The sequence below is a fragment of the Lactuca saligna genome, chromosome 3 (assembly GCF_052625555.1).
Source record: "Lactuca saligna cultivar CGN05327 chromosome 3, ASM5262555v1, whole genome shotgun sequence".
In the NCBI taxonomy this organism is placed as follows: Eukaryota; Viridiplantae; Streptophyta; class Magnoliopsida; order Asterales; family Asteraceae; genus Lactuca; species Lactuca saligna.
In genome coordinates, this window is record NC_136419.1 from 106,438,978 (window position 1) to 106,457,799 (window position 18,822).

Consider the following 18,822-nt stretch of genomic DNA (forward strand, 5'->3'; position numbering starts at 1 on the left):
GTGTTTATAAGAAATCGGATTCAAATTTAACCCGAAAAAAACTAATTAAAAAATGTAGCTTTTGTTTGTATCGAATATTCGAAAAAAGTGTTGTATTTTATAAAAGATTTTGGTATTCTTATTCGTTTTGAAATTCTTTTGTTTTTATTGTTGTATATGTTTATAGTGTCTTTGATGGAAAGTTGTTTTTTATAAATTTCTTATTGAAAAAAATACTTATCAAATTTTATTTGTAAAAAAGAGGTAAGATGTGATAGATTATGCAAAACTTAATTTGTATGTGCGGAAGCTTGCAAGGCCAGACCTTCAAACTTGAATCTCGATAAAAGAAGATAGGAGAAGAAGAATGTGTACCTGCTTCCACTGAAGCTTTTTGAACTGAAGAACAAGCTTGGTTTTCCAGTTGATCTCAAGACAGCTCTAAGAACCCTTTGCAATAAAAAACGAATTTGTGAAGTAATTTCGTTCACTTTGATTTGCTCCTCATCACATATATTTATAGATGGAGATAAACCCTAATGTGAGAGATGGAAGAGATCTTGAGGATCTTGAGTCAAACCGGGAACTCAAGCCACAAATGGTAAGTGAATATCGGTCCATCAACAATCTTATACACTTGCCATAATATTTGGATTTAAATGATAACAATATATATATGTTCATTTATAGAATGGTCCCATGATTTTCTAACAATCTCCCACTGGACCATGAATATATAAATGTACATATAACCATATTAGCGCTTTAATGTATGTTATCATGATATTGGTACCCTTAAATAGTCTTGTCCATTAATCATAAATGTATAGGATCAATGCGGTCTTTGTTACAATTTACGTAACTAAACCATCAATGGTCACATATATAAGTATAACTAACGACATAGATTAAACATGATGCGTGGTCACAAAATCAAAATTGATTTCCGACGAGTTCCTCTTTAACTTGAAGTGAGATCAAACTTCAAATAAGTGCAACTAATAATGAAATTTACCGAATTCTTAAGTCTGTACAGAAAAACATAATTGTTCTTAAACCAAAATAAAGCACCCAAAAATAAATTGTAAAACTCCCACTAAAACAAAATATCATCAATATTTATCACACCCATGTGTGTAGTATGCTCATGAAAGACCTTGGGAGGTAATCCCTTCGTGAGCGGATCCGCTATCATGGAGTTTGTCCCGATGTGCTCTATTGCGATTTTTCCATTTTGCACTCTTTCTTTAACAATAAGAAACTTAATGTCAATATGCCTTGACTTTGTGGAACTTCTGTTGTTATTGGAATACAACACTGCTGACTTATTGTCACAATACAACTTTAGTGGTCTTTCAATACCAATAATACGCAGCCCCGTGACTAAGTTCCGCAACCATATTGCATGATCTGATGCCTCGAAACATGCTACAAATTCTGCCGCCATGGTGGAAGAAGTTACTAAAGTTTGTTTAGCACTCTTCCATGAAATAGCTCCTCCTGCTAATAAGTAAATGTAGCCTGATGTGGATCGATAACTGTCTTGGCATCCAGCAAAATCAGAATCAGAGTACCCAATGATCTCCAAAACATCTGATTTCCTATATATGAGCTTGTAGTCTTTTGTTCTCTGTAGATATCTTAAAACCCGTTTGGCTGCTTTCCAATGGTCCATACCTGGGTTGCTTAGATATCTCCCCAACATCCTTACAATGAAAGATATGTCGGGACGTGTACACACTTGAGCATACATAAGACTCCCAACAACCGATGCATAAGGAATCTTCTGCATGTCTTTAACTTCAAGGTCATTTTTAGGGCATTGATCGAGACTGAATTTGTCTCCTTTAGAAATAGGGGTGTCTCCTGGTTTGCAGTTTTGCATGCCAAATCTTTCAAGGATCTTTTCAATATAGCTCTTTTGTGATAATCCTAGAATTCCACGAGATCTGTCTCGTTGAATTTGGATTCCTAATACAAATGAGGCGTCCCCAAGATCTTTCATCTCAAAATTCTTTGAAAGAAATTTCTTGGTCTCATATAAGACCCCTAAATCATTGGTGGCAAGTAATATATCATCAACATACAAGACCAGAAAGATGTATTTACTCCCACTAAACTTGTGATATACACAATCATCTACTATATTTGCCTCAAAACCATATGAGACAACGATTTGATGAAACTTGTGGTACCACTGACGGGAGGCTTGCTTGAGTCCATAGATAGATTTATTTAGTTTGCAAACCATTTCCTTTGAGTCTTTCGATAAAAAGTTTTCTGGTTGCACCATATATATAGTTTCATCAATGTCACCATTGAGAAATGCTATCTTAACATCCATCTGATGTAACTCAAGATTGTAATGTGCAACTAATGCCATGATCAACCTAAAAGAATCTTTTGATGAAACCGGAGAGAATGTCTCTTTAAAATCAATTCCTTCCTTTTGAGTATAGCCCTTAGCTACAAGACGTGCCTTATGTCTTTCCACATTACCTTTTGAATCCCTTTTGGTCTTAAAAATCCATTTGCAACCAATAGGCTTTGTACCTTCGGGTAATGGAACAAGTTCCCAAACTTTATTGTCTTGCATGGACTTATACTCATCGTTCATGGCATCAATCCACTTTTGAGAATTTGAACTTTGCATGGCCTGAGAGAAGTTGATTGGATCATTTTCAATCATTCCATCTGGTTCTTCATTTTCTTGGAGATATACATGGAAATCCGAAGGGATTGCACTTCTCCTTTCTCTAGTGGATCTCCTAAGTTGAGGTTGTTGAGGTTGTTCATTATGAACAGGAGAGTGACTAACATTGTCTTGTTGAGGTTCCTGAATTACTTCTTCTCCGACAGGCACATTAATTTGTGTATCGTCAAAAGTAACAGTAGGAATCGAGATTGATTCCTCCTCAAAGACAATGTCTCTAACCTTATTTCTCCCCCCAAACTCAACATCCTCAAAAAACGTTGCAGTTCCTGTTTCAAAAATTGATTTTGTTGCAGGATCATAAAACTTATAACCCCTGGATCGTTCAGAATAGCCAATGAAGTAGCTGCTAACTGTTTTGGAGTCCAATTTCTTTTCATTCGGCCTATAAGGCCTTGCCTCAGCTGGACATCCCCAAATACGAAGATGAGTTAAACAAGGCTTTTTCCCTGTCCAAAGCTCATAAGGTGTTTTAACAGCTGCTTTTGTTGGTACTCTATTAAGAATGTAAGTTGCAGTCTTAAGTGCTTCACCCCAGAGTGACTCTGGTAAAGTAGAATGACTTATCATACTCCTTACCATATCCTTAAGAGTTCTGTTACGTCTTTCAGATACACCATTCATGCTAGGCGAACCTGGCATTGTGTATTGAGGGACGATTCCACATTCCTCTAGGAATTTAGCAAAAGGTCCTAGACGTTGTTCACCTGATCCATCATATCTACCATAGTACTCACCACCACGGTCAAATCTAACACATTTAATCTTTTTATTAAGTTGGTTCTCAACTTCAAGTTTAAAAGATTTAAACACTTCCAGTGACTGAGATTTTTCATGAATGAGATATAGATACCCATAACGTGAGTAATCGTCTATGAATGATATAAAATATTGTTGACCATTCCAAGAAGCCGAAGGGAATGGTCCACAAATATCTGTATGTATCAATTCTAAGACATCTGAAGACCTAGTGGCATCTAATCTTTTGGTTTTTGTCTGTTTTCCTTTGATGCATTCAACACAAATTTTCAAATCTGTGAAGTTGAGGTTACTTAACACTCCATCTAACACAAGCCTATCAATTCTCATTTTTGAGATATGGCCTAAGCGTTTGTGCCATAATGTTGCCGAATTTTCATTATTTAATTTTCTCTTAGTACCACGTGAATCCACGTGCAAGGTTTCATTATATGAAGTAACAATATCAAGCATATATAACTTATCACAATACGTTAGAGAACCAGTACCAATAACATTTAAATTTAAAGACAAACTAAATTCACCATTTCCAAAAGAACAATAATAACCAGATTTATCCAATTTAGAAACAGAAACCAAATTGCGTCTAAAAGACGGTACAATGCAAGTGTCTTGAAAATCCAAATAAAAACCAGTATCTAGTAATAAACGAAATGTGCCAACTGCTTTGACTTCTACCTGCTTGCCATCACCCACATAGATATATCTTTCAACATCATTTGGTTTTCGGTAGTTCAGGCAACCCTGCATAGAAACACTTACGTGAGTAGTAGCACCAGAATCTATCCACCAAGTATTTCTAGGTACAGAAACTAAATTAACCTCAGAACAGACCAAAGCACGGATTATACCTTTCTTAACTCGCCAAGCGTGGTATTTTGGACAATCCGGCTTCAAGTGACCAGGCTCTTGACAAAAGAAGCATTTAGGAGGTCCCGATTCCTTTTTCTTTTGATCATTGCCTAAATGTTGTTTCTTTTGCATTGGTCCCTTATTAGCAGCTTCTTTTCTATTTCTTTTGCCCTTACCTTTAGAAGTACTAGCAAAATGAGCACTTTCAGTTGTTTCCTGCTTCATCCTTTCTTCTTCTTGCACACAAAAGGAAATGAGCTCATTAAGAGTCCATTTGTCCCTTTGGCAGTTGTAACTGACCTTGAACTGGTTAAATTGTGCAGGAAGAGAAAGCAATACCAAATGAACTAGAAAATCATCAGAAATTTCTAGTTTCAATGCCTTAAGTTTTGAAGCAAGATGAGACATCTCCATGATGTTCTCCCTTATGTTTCCTTTGCCTTTATACTTCATTGAAATCATCTTTTGCAAAAAAGTACTTGTTTCAGCCTTATCATTTTTTGCAAAACGTTGTTCAATTTCAGCAAGAAAATCTTTTGCATTAATAGACTGCTCGTTTGCACCTCTAAAGGCTTCTGGAACGCTGCGTTTAATGATCATTAGACTCATGCGATTTGAGCGATCCCATTTTTCAGCATCCCTTTTATTTTCCACTGAACTTGTGGCAGTAAGGATGGGTTGCTCAATCCGAAGTGCAAGGTCAAGATCCATGCAGCCGAGAACTAACATAATGTTCTCTTTCCATTCCTTAAAGTTAGTTCCATTGAGAACTGGAATGTGATTCAAGTTGGAAGATATTATACCACAATTAGCATTTGCTGTATTTCAGAACAAAATATTAATTAGTTTTTTTTTATGCTCATTAAACCATAACTATAATCAATAAAATTCAAATTATGACATCACAAGGTATCAACACAACATTAATATCAAGTCTTTGAACAACAATATTAACTTTTAAGAGATATCTTGTTTAAGCAGTAAAAATATTGACAATAAAACATGTTAATCAATGAGCCCTTCTTTGGATTGACTAATTAATCACATGAAACCCAAAAATTATCATATATTTACCACTATATATATGTATGTTTATCCGACCAAATATTAACCTACCTTTGGGTCGATTAATATCCGCATTAACAAACACATAAACCATAAAATTTAATAATAATATTTGACAATAATTCATCCCATTTAACAAGCCCCTCTTTGGATTGACTTGTTAACGACATGTAACCAAAAAAGAATTGTCCCATATTCATTATCATATGCGTGTTTATTCGGCAAAATATCAACCTACCTTTGGGTCGATTGGTATCCGCAATAATAAACACACAAACCGTAATGTCATAACTGAATTTATTGATAAAACAAAATAATTTCATATATTATTAACAATGCATATTAGAATTCAAATTATACCGTTCTAAAATTAAACTGCATACACATGAATAACAAGTGAAGAAACAATATATGAAATAACAATTTAAACATTAATAAACTAACCCTTCAAAAAATAAATAAATGGCATAATTTAATAGAAACTAATAAGTGCATCACAAAAATTGAATGGGCTGAATTTAAATATAATTTAATTGTCAAATAATGCTTCTGTAGCAATACGAAAAGCAAAACCAAAAAACAAAAAAAAAAAAACAAAAAAACAAAAAAACAAATACACTTTCCTTCATCAATTTAAAGTATTATCTTCAAATTAAATATTATAATCGAGAGTGCATACTTTGAAAAACAAATAAACAAATAAACAAATAAAATTCCAAAAGCAAGTATAGGTAAGTTAGCTTTGGCCATTAAGTAATTCATATACACATTGGCAGAAAAATAAAATAAACAAATCATGGGTAGACTTTTATGATGGAGACAGGACGGTGAACTTTAAGTACAATATATGTATATTCAGCAGAAAAGAAAATATTTGTATCAGCGAAAAGATATTACTTTTGACTGTTTTCAAAGAACTTAATTAAAAGAAAAGAAAACCCATCTCATTTTCATAAAACACGAAGATACATGTTAACAAGGGTTGTTCATTCGGCTTCAGGTATGTAATAGTTTATAACAAACAATATATATATATATATATATATATATATATATATATATATATATATATATATATATATATATATATATATATTCTAATATCAGATTCAAGAAGGCTCTGATACCAATTGATAGATTATGCAAAACTTAATCTGTATATGCGGAAGCTTGCAAGGCCAGACCTTCAAACTTGAATCTGGATAAAAGAAGATAGGAGAAGAAGAATGTGTACCTGCTTCCATTGAAGCTTTTGGATCTGAAGAACAAGCTTGGTTTTCCAGTTGATCTCAAGACAGCTCTAAGAACCCTTTGCAATAAAAAACGAATTTGTGAAGTAATTTCGTTCACTTTGATTTGCTCCTCATCACATATATTTATAGATGGAGATAAACCCTAATGTGAGAGATGGAAGGGATCTTGAGGATCTTGAGTCAAACCGGGAACTCAAGCCACAAATAGTAAGTGAATATCGGTCCATCAACAATCTTATACACTTGCCATAATATTTGGATTTAAATGATAACAATATATATATGTTCATTTATAGAATGGTCCCATGATTTTCTAACAAGATGTGTTTGGCAAAACTTGTTGTAGTGGGTAATAATAAAAAAAACAATAGTTTAGTGTAGAGGTGAGTATTGAAATGGCTTCTGGATTGGATCGGTTTTACAAAAATTGATAAATTTTGGACAAGGATTGTTGAGGTTTACTAGGTCCGGATCCCGATTATTGGACATAAAAATGAGCATTTGAAATGGAGGTACCAGACCGGCTCTTGGACTTGTTTTGCGAAAATTAATAGACATTGAATCAGACCTGTTAATGCTTATCCCTAGTTTAATAATTTGATATCTTATATTGTTTTCATAATCAAACATAAAACCTCTTCTTACTAAATTTGATTCACAGATTATTTTATTAGAAATTATTATGTTCTTAGTATACTTGTTTTCCGTTGTTAATCATATCAATAATAGTTGTTAATCATATCAATAATAATAAGAGAGTCAACAAAATTTTTTAATGTTTGTATTATTATCCATTTTCAATAAGCACGTGTAACCTTCAGTTAGACAAAAAAACCATTATATAAATTTTCTGGTTTGATAACTGAAGGTTATGCGTCTACTAATTTGAAATTGAAAAAATTAAAAAAATTGTTGACTCTTTAACTATTGATAATGTTTTGTTTTTGAATGATTGTATGTATTAAAATAGAAAGCTAGCAAAACAAAAACACTTAGTTCATGAAGGGATTTTTGATGAAATTTATAGGTTACAAGTTCTATGCACATGCAGAAAAATCACTTAAGCCACTTAAGGGTATGTAACCTAATGGATCTATGTCTTTACACATTAATAACAACATACTATAACACTACACAAACCTTATGCTATAATCGAAATTTGCAAGTTAGTTTTACATACCTTTGATATTGTTATAGAAAACAATACCCTTGATTCCATTATAGAACTTTAGAAAACTTGGCACCAAAAAGTGTGATGTCTCTAATGGCTCACACCTAAACCCTAGAAACTAGAAGACAATTGAAGAGAGATTAGGAGGGGGAGAAATTCGGCTAAGGCTTCACAGTAAAAGAGATAGCCGAAAATACAATGGTTAGAACCCTTTATATAGCTGCATGGGAACCTTATAAACCCTAGATTAAACATAAAATAATATTATTTTCAAATCAGTAATTATCTAGTTTCCTTATATTAATTGGCGGCTTCTAGAATCCCTTAAAGGGATCTCCAAAATTGTCCACCCATGGAAGGTTCTGGAACCTCTCCATTGCTCAACTATTAAGCAATTACAAGCCAACTCTTGTACCTCTAATTAATTCAAACTAACCCCAAATTACTTCTAAATAATTTATTAATCATAATAAATTAACAATTAATAATTTATTTCATCTTCTCTAATTGTCATTCTATAATATTTCTAGTTATAAAGGCAACCAAAAAAGGATTTTGATTTTAATTACAAGAATATACCAATTTAGTTATGATCTTAGACACTTTAATCCAATAGTCTCACACTTGGATAAGTCTATAACTAAAATTATCAATATAACCCTAAACCAAACAACAAAGAGTGTTTTCCAAAGTCACAGATGAACTCTGATTCAAATTAGACATTGGTCCAAATATAAGCGATCAACTACTCCTTCAATCTTCATGATATTGTATGGACACGAGACATGGTTTATAATCAATCTCATTGTCCATGATTTTGTTTCCCAATTTCCCGATTTGTGAAGACGTCATTAGACTACTAATTGAACACATCAATTTAGTCATGGTTGGGCCCAACACTATAATGTTAGATAATAGGGAATCAAAATAACAATATGTATTACTTAAATTGATTTAAGAATCATGTTTTAAACACGTTATGAAATATATATAATTCATCTCTTTTGCCTTGGGTACACGAATTCAAAAGTGGGATAATCCAAGAATAAAACCAATTCAAATTACAGGCCTAATTTGAATTGAAAAACACAAAATACCTTTTCTTGATGTGTTTTAAGAGACATATCAAATCTTAATGAACGGATTTTGAGTGTAACTTTTGTAACCCGTTTTCTAGAACATGAAAAATGTTATTATACAAGAGGGAAAGTAGTTGATTGTGGTTACATGCAGATTTGCCACCAAAATAGGTAGTTACTGGACATAACCTCCATGGGCTCTGCCCCTAGACCTCGCCAAGGGGCCCTGTCCCATGGAACCTCTCCCGAGCTCATATTAATCACTTTGAGTGTGAAACCATCCCGCACTTCCAATCTCGTTGAAAGAAATAGAACTTAGTTTATCTTAATATTAATAACAACTACATTAAAACATATTGATAACACTAAAATCACCAATATATAATGTCAACATCAAATCACCAAGGGGCCTAAAAGATATCGTTTTCCTGTTAAGGAAAAATAAACGAATTAATTTAACTATATATTCATACATTTTACTTACCATATCAAACATGGAATTACTCTATATAACATCAAGTTACGAGATGTGTTTGAGTAAACCAATGCACAATTGGTTTACAAACTATGAACTATATATCTCTTAATGAGAGATTCCACATTTCTCATGACATAGATGATTTCTACCACTAATGTGAACAATTTGTGTTTGTGAATAGCTATTATTCAATTTTGACAATCCTTGTTAAAATTAGTGCCAACTATTATTACATAAGATTATGGTTCTTGTGTTGCTTCAAGTTCCATGTACCTCCCACTTGCTTTTTCATTAGAAACTTGCTTTTACTAACTTAGTTTTCACAAGAATAAAAGAACCTATTCTTGGTGGGTTCGCATATAACAATCTAAGACACATTTAGAGTATTATGCAAATATATGTTTAGTAGATTTTGGGTTTAGAAGCTTTAGTCCAACATAGGGTTTAAATCCATAAAGCATTTAATAAGATATGGGTGGAGCCTTTTCATACAAAATCTTATAAAGTGTCTAATCCACTTATTAGTTGGTATTTGTATTCAAGATACAGTTAATAGTGATTGAAGTATTATCCCAAAAATATTAAAGGATGATATTTCTACCGATTAGAAAGTAAACCATACTAAGTAAAATTTAATTCATCCTTTATTATCATTAAGGTCTTAGATGGTTCTTACTGGTTTGCATCTCAACTTTTTGAAATCTTCAACAAAGATTTCACAATTATGTTTTATCACATAAAATATAATTAAAACTACTATAGTTGTTAATAAAGTTGATATGGTATCTTATGTTTAATCTCAGACATTCATTAGAAAGGAAGTTATACACCAAGGTGTATAGTTCCTTAATTATTTTTCTCTACACCTTAGTGAAAATATCATTAGGAATCCTCTTCATATAAATAAGGTTCACATATGTCAAATAAACTACATTATTTGCCTTCAAAGATCCATTTCTTGAAGTTGGAATATGTGAATGTCATTTATATAATAAAGATAACAATGTCAATGATGAGTTTGACTTAAAACAAGTTTATGTCAAAAGTGTTTGCATATAGAACTTAATTTTATTTATAAGAATGTTGATATTTACTTCACAATTCTATTAAGAGATCTGGTCTCACAAATAGAAGTTAATCATTTCAGAATACGATTACCATCGTTATGAAAAACGATTAAGTAAATTATCAAACATTTAAATAAATAACCGATACATAAATTTAGACATGCTAAATTAAAACATATATTGTTCCAAAACAAATATTGTTTTATATTACAAGTAATTTATGTTCTAAGAATATATAATAAACTAAACTCCGATAGTGTAGTTCCTACTTGATTGTGCTCAACTTGGTTATTCTTCAATAACTATTTGCAAGCCATTTACAAATATTAGATTAACATTGAAGTACCAAGTACCTAAGTGTTATATGAAAAGTATGAGTTCTATCTAGTAGATACAAGAAGTACTAGTCTTTTCCAGACTTTCTTTTCGAATAAGAGGAGTAAATCATCTTCAAGTGTCCAGTTTCTTCACAAAAGAAACAAGATCCATCTATGTGAGCATTAGTAGATTTCTTGGGCCTAAAGGCATTCAGTCCATAAAACATAAGCCTCTTAGATCACACAAGGTGATTCTTTTAGCCTTGCATTATTCCAATGTTTTAAACTAGCTTTAAATAAAATATCACTATATTTATTGGAATACTGCTTCACCTGTTATATCATCAGATATATGTTTAAATTATCCAAGACTTCCTAGAAGTCATGAATAACTATTCATATCTTGATGTTAGAAACATCTTAAGCATCACAGTGATGTCTTTACTAGGTATCATGTTCAGGTTTAATTGCTCAAAGCAAATAGTTTAGGACTAGGACCCTAAGTGTATACAATTTCATATCTCTCACGAGTTTGTCTCTTAAGACATGAACTCATTCATTGAAGTTGTATCTATTAAATGATATTGTTTTATTTAATTCATTTAAGAAAATGACAATTCATGATAATGAGAGTGGAGTATTCAACTACAAAATTTTAACAAAAATCATTTAGTATTTTCAATATTTTATATTTAATAATTAGTACCCTTTTAGTTTTCAAAAACATTAATTATCAAAGTCTAGGATCCAAGTTGCAAAAAAAAATGGTTAGGTATCCTTTATCCCATCTATTTGAATTCAAATCGGTAGATATCGATTATCAATTATATATTGATATATAATTCCTAGATTTATGGGATCGATAATAACAAATTTAATTAGACATGTTTGATCCAATCTATGCCTCAGAATTCTCTTACTTTGGTATCCTTTATCACAAAAGATTTCTGATCAAATCGTTCAATTTGAAAAACTTGTGTAATCGGCCTATAACTTGGTTACAGAAATCGCGAATACACCCCAACCATCAAAAGATAATACTAAGCGGTTAGATATCATTTATTCCACTAGTGCATACAAGAGATGTGTGAGTGTTGTTCAAAAGGATTGCATAGATTTGAGATTTGTAAAAAGGGTCTTTATATGTTTTATAATTCTTGTTTCAAAAACATATGATATCATGGTTATTACATGCATATAATAAACCATGGTATTAATTTTCAAAAGAAAATCATTTTTAAAGGTTCTATATAAAAAGCTAGTTTTTATATAATTTGGCGCAATTCAATTTTAATAACCGGTATTAAGTTTGAATGCATTTGAACCTTTTATATCTTTAATAAAACTTCATTTTATTAAATATATATTTACCTTTTATATCTTTAATAAAACTTCATTTTATTACTTATATATTTGGAGTTTGTAAAAATTATAAAAATCACCATTTTAAAACTTATAATGGAGCATTTCAAAATTTGGGTTATTAACGATTTTATAAAACCGGGTTTTATTTTAAAATAATAATTTGTTACATCTTATGTTCAATTTTGAAAACCTAAACTCCATGTGATACTTATTTTGTCCAAAATTATTTTTAGCATGTTAAAAACTAATTTACCAACCACACAAAATAATGCATAAAATAAACAACACAAACATGCATAAAAAGATAACATAACCAACTAATGATATTTTTGTGAGCTAACACAAAAATGCCAAGTCCATTTCTAAAGGAACATTTGAGGGGACCAAAAACTTCTTGTAATGTTGTTGTAAATGCTCCTACTTGAGTAAACACTCATTGCTTGCAAAAGATAGAAAAAACCTTTTGAAGGCTAAAATTCAGCAACTGTCGCTAAAAGTCTAATAGCTATTTGTTAATAGCATTAGCAAAACTTTTCAGAAAAATGTCACTGAAAATCCTGCACACCTTTTAAACTTGAAAATTGCTCTTTTGTCTTCAAAAAATGGTTCCAACTTGATTTCTTGTTGTATTTTGTACAAATAAACTAATTCTAAAAAATAATTTACAAAACTAACCAAGAAAGGCTAGTCTATTTAATTATTACATATCATATGAATAAATAAATTATTACAACCATTTTATAACAAAAATAACCAACACAACAACATAACAACACATTGATCCTTGGCTAGTTTATGCACATTATATATATATATATATATATATATATATATATATATATATATATATATCAATATACACATCAAACAACATTTGTTTTTCTAAGACAACTTTAAATTACAAAAGATGCATGAAACTTTTGTAACATAACATAACAAAAAAATGTTGTCATAGAAAATATGTATGAACTTATTTTTTATACAAAAACAAGTTATCCATATTCTCCAAAAACTAAGATTTCCAAATATCAAAAAATCTAACCAAACTTGCAAGATGGCTCTGATACCAATTTTTGGGTTTTAGTCTAAAAATAGTTTCATAAACTTTAAAAATATAGCAACGGAAGATTTTAATTTTTTTTTTGAAATAACATAAACATTTTATACCCACCAAGGATCTTCTTACAAGTTATAGAAAGATTAAAACACCAACCAAAGGAGAAGTGAAGAAATAAAAACCTTTGTAGTTCTTTGGGTCCTCTTGGGAGGCTTGGAAGTTGATGAAGAATGTGGAACCTTTGAGACACCAACAATAACTCAACTTGATGTAGAATGCTAGTTATTTGTTTAAAACTCTTAAGCTTTGAATGCAAGCATCAAATCTTCAAGTGTTCAAAACAAGAGAATAGAGGATGAGAGGGAAGATACTCTCGACCATGGCAATCAAAGGAACACACCAAGAGTGCAAGACTTTATCTATTTAAAGAATGCACATGATCCAAATGTCTTTAACCATTAAGACCTTTAGACAACCTTGTCCCCCCATGTCATAAATTTGTCCATTCATGTAATCTTTTCTCCCATACCTCTTATTAATTTAAGTCAAAACATCATTTCATGTCCCTTAAAGTACAATCTTCGAAATTTGTACATAAAATGAGAAGAAGATTGTATATTTTAAAACCTAAGTTTATAAAATATAAACCTTAATATTTAGGTTAAAGACAGAAAGCCTTATGGTCCAAAATGTTGTACATGAATTATTAATTCATATCATATGAATTATGTAATATTACTAGCTAATGAAAATTATTATTTCCTACATTAGTGGTGTCTTGAATCATTTCAGGTCCACCAAGGATTTTCTGTCCTACATCACGTCAACGTAATGGAGTACAACATTTACGCCCATACAGTGCTTCATATGGTGGCATTTTAATTGAATTGTGGTAACTGTTATTCTATGAAAATTCAACAAAAGGTAAGTTTTTGTCCCAATTACCACCAAACTCATAGACACAGACACGAAGCATATCTTCCAATGTTTGGATTGTTCTCTCAGTCTGACCATCTGTTTGGGGATGACAAACGGTGCTGAGAGCAACACGAGATCCCAATTCACGTTGCATACTCGCCTAAAAAATGAGAAGTGAAGCGAGATCATGATCTGAAACAATCTTTAGTGACACACCATGTCTCGCAACAATTTCATCCAAGTATACTTGTGCATGTTTCTCCATCGGATCTGTTTCACGCATGGCAACAAAATGTGCACTCTTAGTCAGTCGGTCAGCAATTCCCCAAATGCTATTATAAAATTATAAAGGAATAGCTGAAAATCATATCTCTCCTTCTCCTAAAGGAATAGCCAAAAATCCTAGCTCTCCTTTTCCTCTCTCCTCTCTCATCCTCGTGCTTCTTTGGGTGTGATCTACTTGAGGCGTGACACTTGTGACGCTTGCTCTCAAGGTTCAAGAAGACTTGGATTTTCATTGTTATTGCTACATAACAATTAAAGGCATGTTTACTAACCCTAGTTATGTTTTTCGAAAATAATATAAATCTCCTAGGGTTTTCCATTTGATTTTCAAAAGTTATATGTTCAATTAGAGAAAACATAAACCCAATAATTAGGGTTGCATGCACACATAGGTGTTTATTTGTTATGCTCAAAACACATCATCAGTCTATAATGAGTCTTATGCAAGTGGGGGATTATTGAATCTATATGCCCAAGAATCATTATTGAGTGATATTTATAATAATATATGATCCTATAGGGTTACACATTTATCAAGTTGGCACATTTTGTATATTTATTATTAATATGATTATTAACAAATAATATCAATTCTTGTATTTAATTAGGGAATAGTTATTGTTTTGTAAAATAATAATTAAAAGAGAGTATAACTAGTTATTATATCATATGATATGATTTAATAAGTCATGTACAAAGTTTAGGACACTTTGGTTAACCATGATTAAAAGAGAGTATAACTAGTTATTTTATTCTTCTTTGAAGGCATGGCCAAAATTATTATTATAAGAAGAGAAGTTGCTTGTCAACCTTCTTCTTATACCCCCCCGTGCTTCTAAAATGCTAAAAATAAATTATGTTATTATAATGTAAATGTATGTATTGCATGAGAGTATAAAAGGGAGGCTTTTGCATGAGTTTTTGGCTAGTTGTTTTACTCTCTTATTCCTCCTTTCTTCACCATAAAACTGTAGCTTTTATTAAGCTCTTCTTTTGATATCTTTTGAAGATTATTGCAAGTCTTTGGTGGTCTTAAGATTATTGTTATATCAAATCGTAGTATCATCTCAAAACATGTTCTTTTTTATCAGAGTAAACATCCCAGGCTAAAACTTCTTGGTATGTGCCATGCAGTCATCCCGAGCTCTTCAATCTGCTACCGGAAGTACCTGAAACCAAAACTGAAAACTGTAAGCATAAAGCTTAGTGAGTTCCCCATACTACCACATACTATATATGTAAACTCATACTGCAAACATTGGGCCTAGCCCGCTACATCGGGCCACGCCCATCATCGGACAAAACTGATATCAGGCCCCACCTGGCATCGAGCCCCGCTCGGTATACATATTTGTTTCTACTAGGCCCCGACTGTCTCCGATCCCCACTTGCTATACACATACAAACAATAACATATAACCATGCTAATACATAAAAACAATCACTATACTATAACTGCTAGTCTAAAGGTCCCGCCTATCTTGGGCCCCGCCCCTACTCTGCTACTAATGAGATATGGAACCCCGTACACACTTAGCTAAGTGATGAGATAGGGGCCCCCGCCCACACTCATCTCCATACCAGGCAGATACCAATATCACAAAGATAACAAGTGTAACTAAACATACACTATTACCTTGGGTACCACTCGGCATCGAGCTGTAGCTCGAAAACATACATATAAACCTTCCTCGGGCCTCTCCCGACATCGGACCAAAATCTGGAACATATAAACTTCAACAGGCTAACCCCGACATCAGATCTAAATCAAGTATACACTAACATACATAAACAGGCCGGTATTTGTGCCTTAGACCTATTCCTACTAGAGAAAACTCACCTTGCAAAGCTGACTGTAGAATCCTACGAATAACCCCTCGCTGCTAGCTGGCAGATCCCCGAACAACTGTTCTCTCGACTCCCCGAGCTATCAATACCAAAATATCACTTAGTCTAAATAAAAAATTCTCCTTAGGGTAAAATGACCATTTTACGTACTAGTCCAACTTGGTCCATATCTAAGGCTCAAAACCATAATATAAAAAGGCCCAACACTAGGTAGGCTTCCCAAGCCAAATAGTGGCCGACTAATTGCCCAATTTGCTAAATTGGGCCCAATCCCTCCAATAGGCCATACCCTAAGCCCAACCATCTTCTTGGCCCACATTATCTGACTTTTGATGGCCCACTAAGGCCCAAAGAACCAAAATCCCTTGCATGGCCCAAACCGAGACCCAAGATTCACTAGGCCCATCTCTGATGAGTACATTAGGCGTACTCCTATGTACGCTAAGCATACAAGCTAAATGATGCGTACACTGGTTGTACCTGCATGTACGCTCATCGTACTCCCATGTTAAAAGTCAGTTTCCCACTATGTGCTTAATACTCTAATCCAGAAGGTACAATCGCAGATCCAAGTCCTTTTTAATGTCTTAATCCATAAAGTCACTGACTTGGTGACTTTGCATGACCCTAATAAGCCTAAACTCCAAAACAACATTCCATTCTCATAGAAATGATCTTAACTCATGCGTGAACCCAATAAGACATTCAAGATGGCAACTTTCCGCCTTAGGGATTCATTTTGAACTGAGAGTGGCAACTCAAAGTCCAGAAATAGGATTTGAACCATAAAGTTCTATACTTGGGACCAAAATGACTTCAAAACCACACTACACTAGATCTAAGCATTCTTGAGGAAAGTTATGAAATTTATACCTCCAAAGAATCCCAAATGATGATGATATCCCAAATCTAAAAGCTTAAGCTACCCCAAGTCCTTACTTGCCAACTTCTTCTTTCCTATTCCAAGCTTAGAACCACCAAGATTGGATTCTCAAGATCAAGATCACACAAGAATGAAGGAATGAGACATTGAACGGTTTTTCTAAGGTTGGGGAGGCTGATAAGGGGCTAGGGTTCAATCCCTAATGTTCTTTATATAGTGCTTGGACATAAAATTAGGGTTTTATGTCACATAGCATACGCTGGGCGTATATCTCGTATGTTGGGCGTACGTCTCCATCACCCACGACCATTTACCCTTTCTACACTGGGCGTACTCACCCAGTTGCCACCTTTGCATGCATGGGTAGAAATTCAAGTGTTTCCCATTTAGGGACCAATTCTACCAGCAACTTCAAAGTACTATAACTTCTTCGTTCTCAGTCTGTTTCCAACGAAATTTATATCCACGAAAAGGTTACGAGAAGCCTTCTGCTCCTAGCTACATACACAATCCTTAAACCTTCCGAATAAAACCTGAGACCCATAAACGACCGAATCGCTTATACCTTGGGCCTCCGCGACCACCACCAAAGTACTTTTCATAATGGGGTGTTACAACTCTCCCTCACTTAAATTAGACTTCGTCCTTAAAGTCTGCTACGACCAACTACCCATCAACCTCTCATGGTGCACCAATACGATGCATATTCTGTTTGCCCGATCCAATCCTTGCAGAACCGCTTTTATTTGTCTTTCATCCAATCTTTCTAAGCAAAATGCTAACCCTCGAGGGTATCCTTAGGAGAACCATCCAATCGCTATAAAATTTGAGTACATCACTCGTACCAAATCGATACTCCCCGAGTACTTATGCTGGACATCCTAGGGGTTCACCCCTTCTTTTCCCTGCGTGTTAACTAGCCTTCCCAAGGCAACTTTCCATAAAAAATAACCTTCTCTATCTTTGTGTGGGACAGCCCTACATTGTACTAAATCTACAATCACTCCCAGTGTTGTATCATCGCTGATACCCACTGAATGCTTCCTCTTATTGCATCTCAGTGCTGAACACCCAACCAAGTGAATGTATATGATAATCCTTTAAGTAAAAGATTCATCCTTGTAATGGTTAGACTCAAACGAGAGCTGCGCAATAGGATTAAATCCTTCCCTATGAGATTATGTGATCTTGCTGTGAGGGGCGTAGCACCAATCGGCCAACTGGTTGCTCCACGCAAGGATTCTCCCATCCTTGCTCCTGTCCGGAGGTCCTTCTGTCTCTTATCCGCTTTCCGGATGAACCGAGACCACCTTGGTCCAACTAATCTCCTATTATCTTGGTTACCGGACTCCCCACCGATTACTGAACTCAAACTCCATCTCTTAGTTGTTCTCAAATACTTCTGAAGGGAACTTCGGCTATCTAAAACTAGGCTATCTACCTTGCCACTTTGGCTCTATAAGTCCTGGGATCCTCGATCCCCTACCTTGACCCTACGATCTCTACCAGGTCCCACCTACACTGCTATGAGTACATGGGCCTTGCCCACGGGTCTCACCCAAACTACATTTCGGAGCGGCCTCTCCCATAGATCTCTCCTATCTAGGGCTATACAGGCTCACTCCTCATTGAATCTCAACTTGCTATCCTTTCCTGACCCTTATCGTACTAACTAGGAGATACGGGACCCCGCCCACACTCCACTAACTAGGAGATACGGGCCCTTGCCCACA

General features: G+C 33.7%; 1 long non-coding RNA gene across 1 annotated transcript; it reads right to left on the reverse strand.

The window, feature by feature from the left end:
* Positions 1–3,953: 3,953 nt before the first annotated feature.
* LOC145033882 (uncharacterized) lies at positions 3,954–4,716 on the reverse strand. The gene is made up of 2 exons (XR_013677762.1): positions 4,303–4,716; positions 3,954–4,195 (listed from the first exon to the last, which is right to left on the reverse strand). It is a non-coding gene; the product is annotated as an uncharacterized LOC145033882 (long non-coding RNA).
* Between the last annotated feature and the right edge of the window lie 14,106 nt (positions 4,717–18,822).